A 15869-nucleotide genomic window follows, 5' to 3' on the forward strand; every position below is an offset into this window, starting at 1 on the left:
CCTCAACAAGCGCAGCGAAATTGTATCAGCATGCCGCCACAGACGGAAACACCTCCTAGGTAACCCATGAGCCAATCACCACGCCCCTACGCCAGCCTGTACCTACCCACTCTGTGCCCTATATAAACCATGGTATGTAAATGCTTCCATTAAAATCTCCTGATGATTGAGGGAACCCCCCCTCATGAAACAGGCCTGTAGAGATGAAATAGTCTTGTGATTTTTTCCCCCCACACATACATATATTGCGCTCTACTACGGTATCGAGCACTATTTTTTGGATAACCTTATTAAGACATATATATATATATATATATATATATATATATATATATATATATATATATATATATATATATATATATATATATATATATATATATGGCATTTACATACCATATATATATATATATATATATATATATATATATATATATATATATGGCATTTACATACCATATATATATATATATATATATATATATATATATATATATATATATATATATATATATATGTCTTAATAAGGTTATCCAAAAAATAGTGCTCGATACCGTAGTAGAGCGCAATATATGTATGTGTGGGGAAAAAAAATCACAAGACTACTTCATCTCTACAGGCCTGTTTCATGAGGGGTTCCCTCAATCATCAGGAGATTTTAATGGAAGCATTCCCATACCATGGTTTATATAGGGCACAGAGTGGGTAGGTACAGGCTGGCGTAGGGGCGTGGTGATTGGCTCATGTGTTACCTAGGAGGTGTTTCCGTCTGTGGCGGCATGCTGATACAATTTCGCTGCGCTTGTTGAGGGATGACAGGTCTGGACGGTATATAATAAACAGTTTCTCTTTCAAGCATAGGTTATATATATATATATATATATATATATATATATATATATATATATATATATATATATATATATATATATATATATATATATATATATCCTGAAAATATGCAAACAAAACTGTGTTTAGATAATTGATACTTCAAACTTGCATAAATAAATTATTATTTTTATAATTATTATTTTAAAAAATTAATATTGTCATTTTAAATTAATTATTATGATCATTTAAAATTAATGATTTCAAATATGTTTATTTTAATGTATAATTCTATGGCTGGATGTAATAAGGAGTCAGAAAAAAATACAAATAAAAAGACAATTAATTTTGATGTTTTTAGCAAAATATAGTAAAAATGTATTTTTTTTTTTTTTAATTAATAAATATATTTATTTTTAGGTAAGATAAACATAATAATATAATTTATCTCTAGTCTGGATGATTTAGTTCTTGTCACCCTGTTGTCCTCCCATCATAAAGAAAAGGCTGTCCTCACTCAGGTTGGCATGGAGCTGGAGGGGGCGTGGCCTCCAGCTCCGGCTGAAAATCGGGAGATTTTCGGGAGAATATTTCTCCCGGGAGGTTTTCGGGAGAGGCGCTGAATTTCGGGAGTCTCCCGGAAAATTCGGGAGGGTTGGCAAGTATGGTCAGACATCACAACTGCTGCAAGGACAAGGTCAGGTGTGCAGGAGTTTGGTTTTCAATCAACACCACTGCAATATATATTTTTTTTATTAAAACAATCCAAATGTCGCTTAAAGGCCTACTGAAAGCCACTACTACCGACCACGCAGTCTGATAGTTTATATATCAATGATGAAATCTTAACATTGCAACACTCCGCTTACTAAAGTGCAATTTCAAATTTTGCGTGAAATATCCTGCTGAAAACGTCTCGGTATGATGACGTCGGCGCGTGACGTCACGGATTGTGGAGGACATTTTGGGACAGCATGGTGGCCAGCTATTAAGTCGTCTGTTTTCATCGCACAATTCCACAGTATTCTGGACATCTGTGTTGGTGAATCTTTTGCAATTTGTTCAATGAACAATGGAGACAGCAAAGAAGAAAGCTGTAGGTGGGAAGCGGCGTATTGCGGCCAGCTCCAGCAACAACACAAACAAAGCCGGTGTTTCATTGTTTACATTCCCGGAAGATGACAGTCAAGCTTTACCATTGGCCTGTGGAGAACTGGGACAACAGAGACTCTTACCAGGAGGACTTTGAGTTGGATGCGCAGACGTGGTACCGTGAGTACGCTTCCAAATATTTGATCGCTTGCCCGTACGTGCGTGGCGCTATGTGCATGTCACGTATGTAACTTTGGGGACTTTGGGGAAATATATGTGCTGTATGAACTTTGGGGAGGTGAACGGTACTTTGGGCTGTGGGATTGAGTGTGTTGTGCAGGTGTTTGAGTTGTATTGGCGGGTTATATGGACAGGAGGGGGGAGGTGTTTGTTATGCGGGATTAATTTGTGGCATATTAAATATAAGCCTGGTTGTGTTGTGGCTAATAGACTTGTGTTTATTTACTGTTTTAGTCATTCCCAGCTGAATATCAGGTCCCACCCGCCTCTCACAGCATCTTCCCTATCTGAATCGCTCCCACTGCCCTCTAGTCCTTCACTCTCACTTTCCTCATCCACAAATCTTTCATCCTCGCTCAAATTAATGGGGAAATCGTCGCTTTCTCGGTCCGAATCGCTCTCGCTGCTGGTAGCCATGATTGTAAACAATGTGCAGATGTGAGGAGCTCCACAACCTGTGACGTCACGCTACTCGTCTGCTACTTCCGGTACAGGCAAGGCTTTTTTATCAGCGACCAAAAGTTGCGAACTTTATCGTCGATGTTCTCTACTAAATCCTTTCAGCAAAAATATGGCAATATTGCGAAATGATCAAGTATGACACATAGAATGGACCTGCTATCCCCGTTTTTCAGTTTGTTTTTAACCCTTGTGTAACGTTCATATTGTTGTTACTCAGCCAGCGTTTGTGGGTCTGATGGACCCGTTGCATTTTGTGGTTTTTAATGCCTCACAATCAAACACTTTTTTGTTAAAATACTGAACAGATGTTTACCTTATCCCAATAAACATCTGTTCAGTATTTTTAACATAAAAGTGTTTGACCATTTTGCTTCTGGATTGGGGGGTGTTTCCATTCTGCTATGATTTAAAGGGCAAAATAAGAAACACGGATCAGGGGCCGTATTTATCAAGCGTCTTAGAGTGCCGTTTTACACTTAAGTCCTGAGAATTTGCAAAATGTAGTCCTACTCTCAAACTTAAGAATAAAAGCTATTTATCAACTTTCTTAAGTCTAAGAATCACTCCTACTCTCCACGATATTTAAGAGACCTTCAGAGGTGTCCTAAGTGGTTAGGAGTTGCAAGCGGGGGATGGCACTGAGGCGAGAGAGTCGTGTGCGAACGTTCAGGGAGCGGAAGGATGTCCTGGCTTTGTTTGATGACGAGCAGCTGATCAAACGATATCGTTTAGACCAGGGGTGCTCATTACGTCGACCGCGAGCTACCGGTCGATCTCGGAGGGTGTGTCAGTCGATCACCAGCCAGACATTAAAAAAATAGTCCTAAAAATGAGCGATCATAAATCTTCACTATGACGTCACTTGATTGACATTCACGGCACCCGAGGGTCTTCTGAGATGACGCTGGCTGCTGCCAGCTCATTAAAATGACCGACTGGTAGTCGAGAAACACTTTATTTCAACAGACTCTGGCGCCGTACCTGTCGTCAACACTCCAAAGACCGACTGCACAGTTGCACAGTTGCGCTAACAAAATAAGAGTCTCAGAAAGCTGGCGTGCACAAGCTAGCAAGCTACGGAGTTTGCCGACAATGTGTTTCTTGTAAAGTGTATACAAAGGAGCACGGAAGCTGGACAAATAAGATGCCAAAAACCAACCACTTTCATGTGGTATTGGACAGAAAGGAGGACTTTTTTTCTCCTCCATTCGAAAATGCGGACGTTATCAGCACCACTGTCTGATTCCTATCAATGCAAGTCATCAGAATCAGGTAATACACCAACTTATATTCTTGTCTTCATGAAAGAAAGGAATCTATATGTGTTAAACATACCTGTATTATCTTTAAACACCTTTAACTTGTTAACAATATTAACTATATGTGTTAAACATGCTTGTATTATCTTTAAACACCTTTAACTTGTTAACAATAGTAACTATGTGTTAAACATTCTTGTATTATCTTTAAACACCTTTAACTTGTTAACAATATTAACTATATGTATTAAACATGCTTGTATTATCTTTAAACACCACTCAGTGGCCTAGTGGTTAGAGTGTCCGCCCTGAGATCGGTAGGTTGTGGGTTCAAACCCCGGCCGAGTCATACCAAAGACTATAAAAATGGGACCCATTTCCTCCCTGCTTGTCACTCAGCATCAAGGGTTGGAATTGGGGGTTAAATCACCAAAAATGATTCCCGGGCGCGGCCACCGCTGCTGCCCACTGCTCCCCTCACCTCCCAGGGGGTGATCAAGGGTGATGGGTCAAATGCAGAGAATAATTTCGACACACCTAGTGTGTGTGTGACAATCATTGGTACTTTAACTTTAACTTTAACTTTAACTTGTTAACAATATTAACTATATGTATTAAAGATGCTTGTATTATCTTTAAACACCTTTAACTTGTTAACAATATTAACTATATGTATTAAACATACTTGTATTATCATTAAACACCTTTAATTTATTAACTATATGTGTTAAACATACTTGCATTATCTTTAAACACCTTTAACGTATTAACAATATTAACTATATGTGTTAAACATGCTTGTATTATCATTAAACACCTTTAACTTGTTAACAATATTAACTATATGTGTTAAACATGCTTGTATTATCTTTAAACACCTTTAACTTATTAACAATATTAACTATATGTGTTAAACATGCTTGTATTATCATTAAACACCTTTAACTTGTTAACAATATTAACTATATGTATTAAACATGCTTGTATTATTTTTAAACACCTTTAACTTGTTAACAATATTAACTATATGTATTAAACATGCTTGTATTATCTTTAAACACCTTTAACTTGTTAACAATATTAACTATATGTATTAAATATACTTGCATTATCATTAAACACCTTTAATTTATTAACAATATTAACTATGTGTTAAACATGACTGCATTATCATTAAACACCTCTAACTTATTAACAAAAACATATACTTCATAAATAAGTAAATATAAATTATATATATGAATGAGGTAGATCCCCACAACTTGATCAATTGAAAAGTAGCTCGCCTGCAGAAAAAGTGTGAGCACCCCTGGTTTAGACAGAGCGAGTATTATTTTTGTCACAGATTTAATAATAAGGGGCGTCATCTCATCAGCAACATCACGCAGCAGAGCTTTCACAGCAGAACTAAAGGTCATCACAATGCTTTGATGTCTCGCCATTGGGAAAACGAATTGGAAAGAAAAGAAAACATTTATTTTTGATTCATTGCCAAAATTGTTTGTTTGTTTTGTATTATTTTGTGGTTTATCGTCAAAATATACACTCCCATTGTCCACTTAAATATTTCTAAGATATTTCTTTATTCTTAGACAAGGGATTCCCTTCCGTGATTGGTCATTTCTATGGACACAGAAATGACGTCACCTAAAATTCCGTTTAATGTCGTAATTCAGCTCTGAGTGTGACACTTAAGATTCAGTCCTACACTTCGCTGAAAGTGTGAGTAAGACGCTTGATAACTAACTTTTAAGTGCAGCTTTCAGCGAATAATTTCTTTACTCATAAGCAGAGGTGGGTAGTAACGCGCTACATTTACTCCGTTACATCTACTTGAGTAACTTTTGGGATAAATTGTACTTCTAAGAGTAGTTTTAATGCAACATACTTTTACTTTTACTTAAGTATATTTATAGAGAAGGAACGCTACTTTTACTCCGCTACTTTTATCTACATTCAGCTCGCTACTAATTTTTATCGATCTGTTAATGCACGCTTTGTTTGTTTTGGTCTGTCAGACAGACCGTCAAAGTGCCTGCCTTACTGGTGACGTTTCATTTTGTTCCACCAATCAGATGCAGTCACTGGTGACGTTGGACCAATCAAACAGAGCCAGGTGGTCACATGACCTGACTTAAACAAGTTGAAAAACTTATTCGGGTGTTACCATTTAGTGGTCAATTGTACGGAATATGTACTGTACTGTGCAATCTAATAATAAAAGTTCCAATCAATCAATCAAAAGTGTGAAGGAAAAAATATACTTTTTTATTTCAACCGCACGAGGACGATCCTGTCTTCCCAATAAAAGTGCCGCTCCATCGCGCCTGCGCTTTCAAAACAAGAGTCTCCGAAAGCCAGCGCAAACAAGCTAGCAAGCTACGGAGTTTGACGCCAATATATTTCTTGTAAAGTGTATAAAAACGAATATGGAAGCTGGACAAATAAGATGCCAAAAACCCACCACTTTCATGTGGTATTAGACAGAAAGGACTGTCTGATTCCAATCAACGCAAGTCATCAGAATCAGGTAATACACCAACTTATATTGTTGTCTTCATGAAAGAAAGGAATCTATATGTTAAACATGCATGTATATTCATTAAAACACCTTTAACATGTAAACAAAAACAGCAAAATAAATACATATAAATTATATACTGTATATATCAATGTATGTGTGTATGTACTTTTTACTTTTACTCAAGTAAATATTTGGGTGACTACTCCTTACTTTTACTTGAGTAATAAATCTCTAAAGTAACAGTACTCTTACTTGAGTACAATTTCTGGCTACTCTACCCACCTCTGCTCATAAGTCAACTCTTAGCAGACTTCTTAGGAGTCATTCTAAGACGCTTGATAAATACGGCCCCAGGTCTTCTTTCGGTTTTGTTGAAGGTCTCTTGTGTTTATTTCTTTTGTCAGCACTTCTTTCCTGTCTGAGTTCTTGTTGCTAGGAGAGCTGATTGCTTGCACACACCTGCCTCTGTTTGGTCATTAGGACACGCACCTGCGGCCAATCCCACTCGAGCGCCTTTGTATGCCGGTCTCACCTTCCAGTCGGCCTGGGACCATTGTACGATGTTGCATACGATTTGCTTTCTAAATGTTTTTTTTATTGCTTGAAGGGGAACATTATCACAATTTCAGAAGGGTTAAAACTAGTGATGGGTTGATGAGGCGTCATGAAGCGTTTCGACACATTGCAAAACTGTATTGATACTGTGTCGATACTGTGTCACTAAATACTGACATCTGCTGGACATTAAAAATCCCTACAGGCAACCTATGGACCGACTCAACTGACACTGATTTTATGCCCTAGTACAGGGGTCACCAACCTTTTTGAAACCAAAAACTACTTCTTGGGTACTGATTAATGCGAAGGGCTACCAGTTTGATACACACTTAAATAAATAAATATATTGTCATTTGTAAGTTACACGTAAGTGTGATTTAAACAAGAATAGCTAAATAAATAAATGTATATATATAAAAAAAATGGGTATTTCTGTCTGTCATTCCGTCGTACATTTTTTTTTCCTTTTACGGAAGGTTTTTTGTAGAGGATAAATGATGAAAAAAACACTTAACTGAACGGTTTAAAAGAGGAGAAAACACGAAAAAATTTAAAATAAAATTTTGAAACATAGTTTATCTTCAATTTTGACTCTTTAAAATTCAAAATTCAACCGACAAAAAGAAGAGAAAAACTAGAATCTTTTTGAAAAAATTAAAAAAAGAATTTATGGAACATCATTAGTAATTTTTCCTGATTAAGATACATTTTAGAATTTTGATGACATGTTTTTAAATTGGTTAAAATCCAATCTGCACTTTGTTAGAACATTTAACAAATTGGACCAAGCTATATTTCTAACAAAGGCAAATCAGTATTTCTTCTAGATTTTCCAGAACAAAAATTTTAAAAGAAATTCAAAATACTTTGAAATAAGATTTAAATTTGATTCTACAGATTTTCTAGATTTGCCAGAATAATTTTTTTGAATTTTAATCATAGTAAGTTTGAAGAAATATTTCACAAATATTCTTCGTCGAAAAAACAGAAGCTAAAATATTTATTATTCTTTACAATAAAAAAAAAAAAAATTTTACTTGAACATTGATTTAAATTGTCAGGAAAGAAGAGGAAGAAATTTAAAAGGTAAAAAGGTATATTTGTTTAAAAATCCTAAAATCATTTTTAAGGTTGTATTTTTTCTCTAAAATTGTATTTCTAAAAGTAATAAGAAGCAAAGTAAAAAAATAAATGAATTTATTTAAACAAGTGAAGACCCATCCATCCATCCATTTTCTACCGCTTATTCCAAGTGAAGACCAAGTTTTTAAAATATTTTCTTGGATTTTCAAATTCTATTTGAGTTTTGTCTCTTTTAGAATTAAAATTGTCGAGCAAAGCGAGACCAGCTTGCTAGTAAATAAATACAATTTAAAAAATAGAGGCAGCTCACTGGTAAGTGCTGCTCTTTGAGCTATTTTTAGAACAGGCCAGCGGGCGACTCATCTGGTCCTTACGGGCTACCTGGTGACCGCGGGCACCACGTTGGTGACCCCTGCCCTAGTATATACAATAATATAAACCAAGTCATTGTATTTCATTTAGGATTATTTCATATCTTCATTTAAATAAAAATATATTTTTATCTTTTTTAGATACAGTCAATAAATAACGTGAACATGTATCATAACATGGAAATCTAAGAGAACGTGTTGTGGATGATTGTGGACTGGGAATTTTTTTAATTTAATTTTTTTACACATTTTTATAAAAAAAAAAATTAAAAAAAAGTTTTTCCGACGTATTACATTTTAGACGATTTCTCTTAGTTATTATTTCTCCGGCTGTAGAAAAGACCCGCTCACAGGGCACAGAGGAGGCGTCAGTGCGACACAGTTCGCGTATCGGTCACGTGACCAAAACAGCTCATGATCGGTCACGTGACTTTCTAAAAGCGGTACGCGCACCGACACAGGGTTTTGCTCTATGAGCTCGACGCATGCGCCGATGCATCGGTGTTGCCGGACCCATCACTAGTTAAAACCATTAAAAATCAGTTCCCAGTGGCTTATCTTAGTTTTCGAAGTTTTTTTCAAAATTTTACCCATCACGCAATATCCCTAAAAAAAGCTTCAAAGTGCCTGATTTTAACCACCCGTCCATTTTCCTGTGACGTCACATAGTGAAGCCAACACAAACAAACATGGCGGAAAGAACAGCATTAGCTCGGATTCAGACTCGGATTTCAGTGGCTTAAGCGATTCAACAAATTACGCATGTATTGAAACGGATGGTTGTAGTGTGGAGGCAGGTAGCGAAAACGAAATTGAAGAAGAAACTGAAGCTATTGAGCCATATCGGTTTTTGAACCGTATGCAAGCGAAACCGACAAAAACGACACGACAGAGAAAGCGAGGACGAATTCGGCGATCGCCTTCTAACCAACGATTGGTATGTGTTTGTTTGGCATTAAAGGAAACTAACAACTATGAACTAGGTTTACAGCATATGAAATACATTTGGCAACAACATGCACTTTGAGAGTGCAGACAGCCCATTTCAGGCGCGCTAAGAACATATATTTTTCCACGATTTCAGCACTCAGGTTAACCATACCTAAATAGACACAAAATACTGCATTACACAAGACTACCCGAATGTACTCGAATGATTGAAACAAATAAATGTTTTTAAGCTAAATTATTGGTAAACAGTTTATGTGTTGTGTATGTGTCAGCCTTCCCGGTAAGGTCTATTCAGGTGTACTGGAGAGGAGGCTACGCCGGATAGTCGAACCTCGGATTCAGGAGGAACAGTGTGGTTTTCGTCCTGGTCGTGGAACTGTGGACCAGCTCTATACTCTCGGCAGGGTCCTTGAGGGTGCATGGGAGTTTGCCCAACCAGTCTACATGTGCTTTGTGGACTTGGAGAAGGCATTCGACCGTGTCCCTCGGGAAGTCCTGTGGGGAGTGCTCAGAGAGTATGGGGTAACGGACTGTCTTATTGTGGCAGTTCGCTCCCTGTATGATCAGTGTCAGAGCTTGGTCCGCATTGCCGGCAGTAAGTCGGACACGTTTCCAGTGAGTGTTGGAGTCCGCCAAGGCTGCCCTTTGTCACCGATTCTGTTCATAACCTTTATGGACATAATTTTTAGGCGCAGTCAAGGCGTTGAGGGGATCCGGTTTGGTGGCTGCAGGATTAGGTCTCTGCTTTTTGCAGATGATGTGGTCCTGATGGCTTCATCTGGCCAAGATCTTCAGCTCTCACTGGATCGGTTCGCAGCCGAGTGTGAAGCGACTGGGATGGGACTCAGCACCTCCAAGTACGAGTCCATGGTTCTCTCCCGGAAAAGGGTGGAGTGCCATCTCCGGGTTGGGGAGGAGATCTTGCCCCAAGTGGAGGAGTTCAAGTACCTCGGAGTCTTGTTCACGAGTGGGGGAAGAGTGGATCGTGAGATCGACAGGCGGATTGGTGCGGCGTCTTCAGTAATGCGGACGCTGTATCGATCCGTTGTGGTGAAGAAGGAGCTGAGCCGGAAGGCAAGGCTCTTGATTTACCGGTCGATCTACGTTCCCATCCTCACCTATGGTCATGAGCTTTGGGTCATGACCGAAAGGACAAGATCACGGGTACAAGCGGCCGAAATTAGTTTCCTCCGCCGAGTGGCGGGGCTCTCCCTTAGAGATAGGGTGAGAAGCTCTGTCATTCGGGGGGAGCTCAAAGTAAAGCCGCTGCTCCTCCACATCGAGAGGAGCCAGATGAGGTGGTTCGGGCATCTGGTCAGGATGCCACCCGAACGCCTCCCTGGGAAGGTGTTTCGGGCACGTCCGACCGGTAGGAGGCCACGGGGAAGACCCAGGACACGCTGGGAAGACTATGTCTCCCGGCTGGCCTGGGAACGCCTCGGGATCCCTTGGGAAGAGCTGGACGAGGTGGCTGGGGAGAGGGAAGTCTGGGCTTCCCTGCTTAGGCTGCTGCCCCCGCGAACCGACCTCGGATAAGCCGAAGAAGATGGATGGATGGATGGACAGTTTATGTATAATAATTTACGTAAAACCTCGAGTAATGAATAAAGTTTTCATCAATTAATATATTCTGTAGACATACCCTCATCCGCTCTCTTTTCCTGAAAGCTGATCTGTCCAGTCCAGTTGGAAATGCATCTGCTTTGAGTGTCGCAGGATAGCCACACATTTTTTGCCATCTCTGTCGTAGCATAGCTTACGTCCGTAAAGTGTGCGGAACAAACGACTGACCATTTTCGTCGGCTTTCCCCACAGCCTCGTATTTTGAACAAATTTCGTCCAATTTCTTGCCACTTTCGCATCTTTGGGCCACTGGTGCACATACTTGCCAACCTTGAGACCTCCGATTTCGGGAGGTGTGTGGGGGGGCGTGGTCGGAGGTGGGGCGGGGGGCGTGGTTGGGGCGGGGCGTTGTTAGGGGCGTGGTTAAGAGGGGAGGAGTATATTTACAGCTAGAATTCACCAAGTCAAGTATTTCATATATATATATATATATATATATATATATATATATAAATATATATATATATATATATATATATATATATATATATCTAAGAAATACTTGACTTTCAGTGAATTCTAGCTATATATATATATATATATTTATTTTATTATATACATATGTATATATAAATAAAAGAAATACTTGAATTTCAGGGTTCATTTATTTACACATATACACACACATAACACTCATCTACTCATTGTTGAGTTAAGGGTTGAATTGTCCATCCTTGTTCTATTCTCTGTCACTATTTTTCTAACCATGCTGAACACCCTCTCTGATGATGCATTGATGTGTGACACGCACAAAAGTGCTTTCATCAAATGCATTAGAGTCTGGAATTTTCCATCTCTCCCTAGCATGGCCCAAAACCGGTCAATCTTTGCTTCCCGAGGAAGATCTTCACTGCCAAGCACTTGGTAGTCCACTACTTCTTCCCGGAGGCTATCCAGGTCCAACCGCAGCTGCGGCTTGGAACTTACAAGCTGTTATGAGAGTAAATAAATGTAAATGGGTTGTACTTGTATAGCGCTTTTCTACCTTCAAGGTACTCAAAGCGCTTTGACACTACTTCCACATTTACCCATTCACACACACATTCACACACTGATGGAGGGAGCTGCCATGCAAGGCGCTAACCAGCACCCATCAGGAGCAAGGGTGAAGTGTCTTGCTCAGGACACAACGGACATGACGAGGTTAGTACTAGGTGGGGATTGAACCAGGGACCCTCGGGTCGCGCACGGCCACTCTTCCACTGCGCCACGCCGTCTTTGCGTATGTGTGTGTGTGGCCCTTTAATAGGTGAGCATGTGAGGTGAGTGACGTCAGTGAGTGTGTGGGCGAGAGAAGAGAGGGAGCGGTAGCGTGAGTGCGGGCGGGGACTAGTTTGTTTTGTGTTGGATTGGCTGTGTGCAAGCAATCAATAAAGCAAGATTTGCAACTAATCGCCGGACTCAGGCAGGAAAGGTGCAACAAAGCGTATTTCTTCATCTTACTTGTCGTCGGCGTCGCCATATCTTCCTCGTTCTTCTGCTTCGTCTTCTTGTTGTGGGCGCAGTTGTGCACTGCACTCTAAAAGCCGTATATGTTATTGATGTTATAGATGGCAGTATTGTCCTGTTTAAAAGTGTCACAACATTGCTGTTTACGGCAGACGAACTGCTTTACGGTAGACAAAAACGTGACTGCTGTTGTTGTGTGTTGTTGCCACGCTGGGAGGACGTTAATGAAACTGCCTAACAATAAACCCACATAAGAAACCAAGAACTCGCCCTCCATCATTCTACAGTTATAATGTGATTGGGCAGGGACGCTGTTTATATCATGGGAAAGCGGACTCAGGTCCGCATGGAGCTGGAGGGGGCGTGGCCTCCAGCTCCGCCTGATTTTCGGGAGATTTTCGGGAGAAAATTTGTCCCGGGAGGTTTTCGGGAGAGGCGCTGAATTTCGGGGGTCTCCCGGAAAATCCGGGAGGCTTGGCAAGTATGCTGGTGCAACTTCAATCCGTCCCTGTTCGTGTTGTTACACCCTCCGACAACACACCGACGAAAGTGAGAAAATGGTGGATTGCTTCCCGAGAGCGAATAATAGAAAGGCGTTTAATTCGCCAAAATTCACCCATTTAGAGTTCGGAAATCGGTTAAAAAAATATATGGTCTTTTTTCTGCAACATCAAGGTATATATTGACGCTTACATAGGTCTGGTGATAATGTTCCCCTTTAATGCACTTTATACTTGCTTGCCCTGTGCTTCTAGTGCACTCCCCTGCTGCACACCTCATTGTGTTTTCCCTTGTTTATGGATTTAAGACTCATTTTACCTGCACGTTGTGTCTTGCCTCCGCAAATTGGGATCACCAGGGGTCGGCAACCCGCGGCTCTAGAGCCGCATGCGGCTCTTTAGCGCCGCCCTAGTGGCTCTCTGGAGCTTTTTTAAAAATGTATGAAAAATGGCAAAAGATGAGGGGGGAAAAAAATATATTTTTTGTTTTAATATGGTTTCTGTAGGAGGACAAACATGACACAAACCTCCCTAATTGTTATAAATCCCACTGTTTATATTAAACATGCTTCACTGATTCGAGTATTTGGCGAGCGCCGTTTTGTCCTACGAATTTTGGCGGTCCTTGAACTCACCCTAGTTTGTTTACATGTATAACTTTCTCCGACTTTCTAGGACGTGTTTTATCCTTTTTCTGTCTCATTTTGTCCACCAAACTTTTAACGTTCTGCATGAATGCACAAAGGTGAGTTTTGTTGATGTTATTGACATATTTGGTCACTGCATGACTGCAAGCTAATCGATGCTAACATGCTATTTAGGCTAGCTATATGTACATATTGCATCATTATGCCTCATTTGTAGCTATATTTGAGCTCATTTAGTTTCCTTTAAGTCCTCTTAATTCAATTTATATCTCATGGCACACTATCTGTATGTAATATGGCTTTTAATTTTTTTGCGGCTCCAGACAGATTTGTTTTTGTATTTTTGGTCCAATATGGCTCTTTCAACATTTTGGGTTGCCGACCCCTGACCTACACCACTATCATGCTAAAACAGGCTACTTTTCACTTGATACAACTCTTATTTGTTGGTGCATCTTCACTGTATTGGAATAGCGGGCTGATATAGGACTGCACCATTATTAGTTCTGGGTCAGGGGGAGCTGGACCAACATGATTTGATAAGCAAACTAATGAAGAAGCACTCCAGTATAAATGTCTTTGTTTGCCCAGCCTTTTGTTTGTAGAACGGGAGTGGGGATGTATACAGAGCCCTGGTATTCTTTGGTACCGGTTCCTAATTAGGTTGGTCTATGAAGATTCTGGACTACTGATACTGATAGAAGTTGTGTAGGAATTGGTGGTGTAGTTTTTGCATTATTCTACTAAAAACAAACAAAATCATGTGTGTGAATGCTCCAAAACATTCACACCTATGATTCTCTACAGCAAAATTCATCTTTTTATTAAACTTCTTCTACTTCTTCTTCTTCTTCTCCAGATTTTGGGGCACTCTACCTTGCACATTTTTTACCCGATTCAAACCGTCCCTACTTCAAACTGTTCAGCCAATTCGGGAATCGCGGGCTTTCCCTTGACAAATTCCAAAAAAATTCCCAGATTTTCAGATTTTCCGGGACAATTTTCCCATTCGAAAATGAATTTGCCCACATCCAGACACTCATTTATCTATCATCCATCTATCTGTTCAAACACTCTTCTATCCAGACACTCTTGCATCATCCATTCATCCATCCAGCCCCACTTCCATCCACCCATTAATCCCTGCTTCCACTCATTCATCCATTCATACAACCATCCATCCATCCATCCATGCATCCAGCCACCATTCACCCATCCATCCAAAGTATTTTAAAGTCTACTCTCTGAGCAGCAGGAAACCAGTGCTGCGACCTAAGCCCTGGACTAATATGGTCATATTTTCTGGTTCTTGTCAGGACTCGAGCAGCAGGATTCTGGCTGTTCTGCAGCTGCTTCACAGCTCGTTTAGAGAGCCCCGAGAGAAGGTCAGTACAGTAGTATCACTTGCTGGAGACAAAATTGTGGATTATTCTTTAAAAGTCTGCTTTGGACTATTCCTTTGATTTTGGCAATATTTTCAGGTCCTACAAAGCTGCTGATGTTATTGACTTAATATCGCTCTGTTCATCAAACCCATCCATCCTTTGGTCCTATATCCCATTCCCCATTCTATTCAACCAGCCAAACACCCACTTATCCATTCATCCATCCATCCATCCCAACTGGATACCCAACTTTCTAACCATTTATTCCCACCACCAGTCCAGCCATCAACCAACAACTTATCCATCCATTCATCCATCCAGCCGTCCATCCCAACAGGATACCCAACTTTCTAACCATATATTCCAATGACTAGTCCAGCCATCACCTATGATTCTCTACAGCAAAATTCATCTTTTTATTAAACTTATTCTACTTCTTCTTCTTCTTCTCCAGATTTTGGGGCGCTCTACCTTCCACATTTTTTACCCGATTCAAACCGTCCCAACTTCAAACTGTTCAGCCAATTCGGGAATCGCGGGCTTTCCCTTGACAAATTCCAAAAAATTCCCAGATTTTCAGATTTTCCGGGACAGTTTTCCCATTCGAAAATGAATTGGCCATTTTTCAAACTTCCACCATTTACACATTTTTCAACCGGTTCAAATCATTCCACCTTCAACATATTCCACTCATCCTGGACCTTCAAAAAATCATTTTTCCAAGTTCAGAAAAATTCCAGGAATTCACAGAATTCCCGTTTTTTTAAACCCTTTTTTCTGGCAACTCCTTCTTCCACATTTTTCAACCCACTTCAACCGTCCAAACATTCCTCTTAATCAGGACTAAAAACAAAGTTGTTTTTCGAACTGGAAAAATTCCCGGTTTTCCCGAAA

Source organism: Nerophis lumbriciformis, linkage group LG04 (assembly GCF_033978685.3).
Source record: "Nerophis lumbriciformis linkage group LG04, RoL_Nlum_v2.1, whole genome shotgun sequence".
Taxonomy (NCBI): domain Eukaryota; kingdom Metazoa; phylum Chordata; class Actinopteri; order Syngnathiformes; family Syngnathidae; genus Nerophis; species Nerophis lumbriciformis.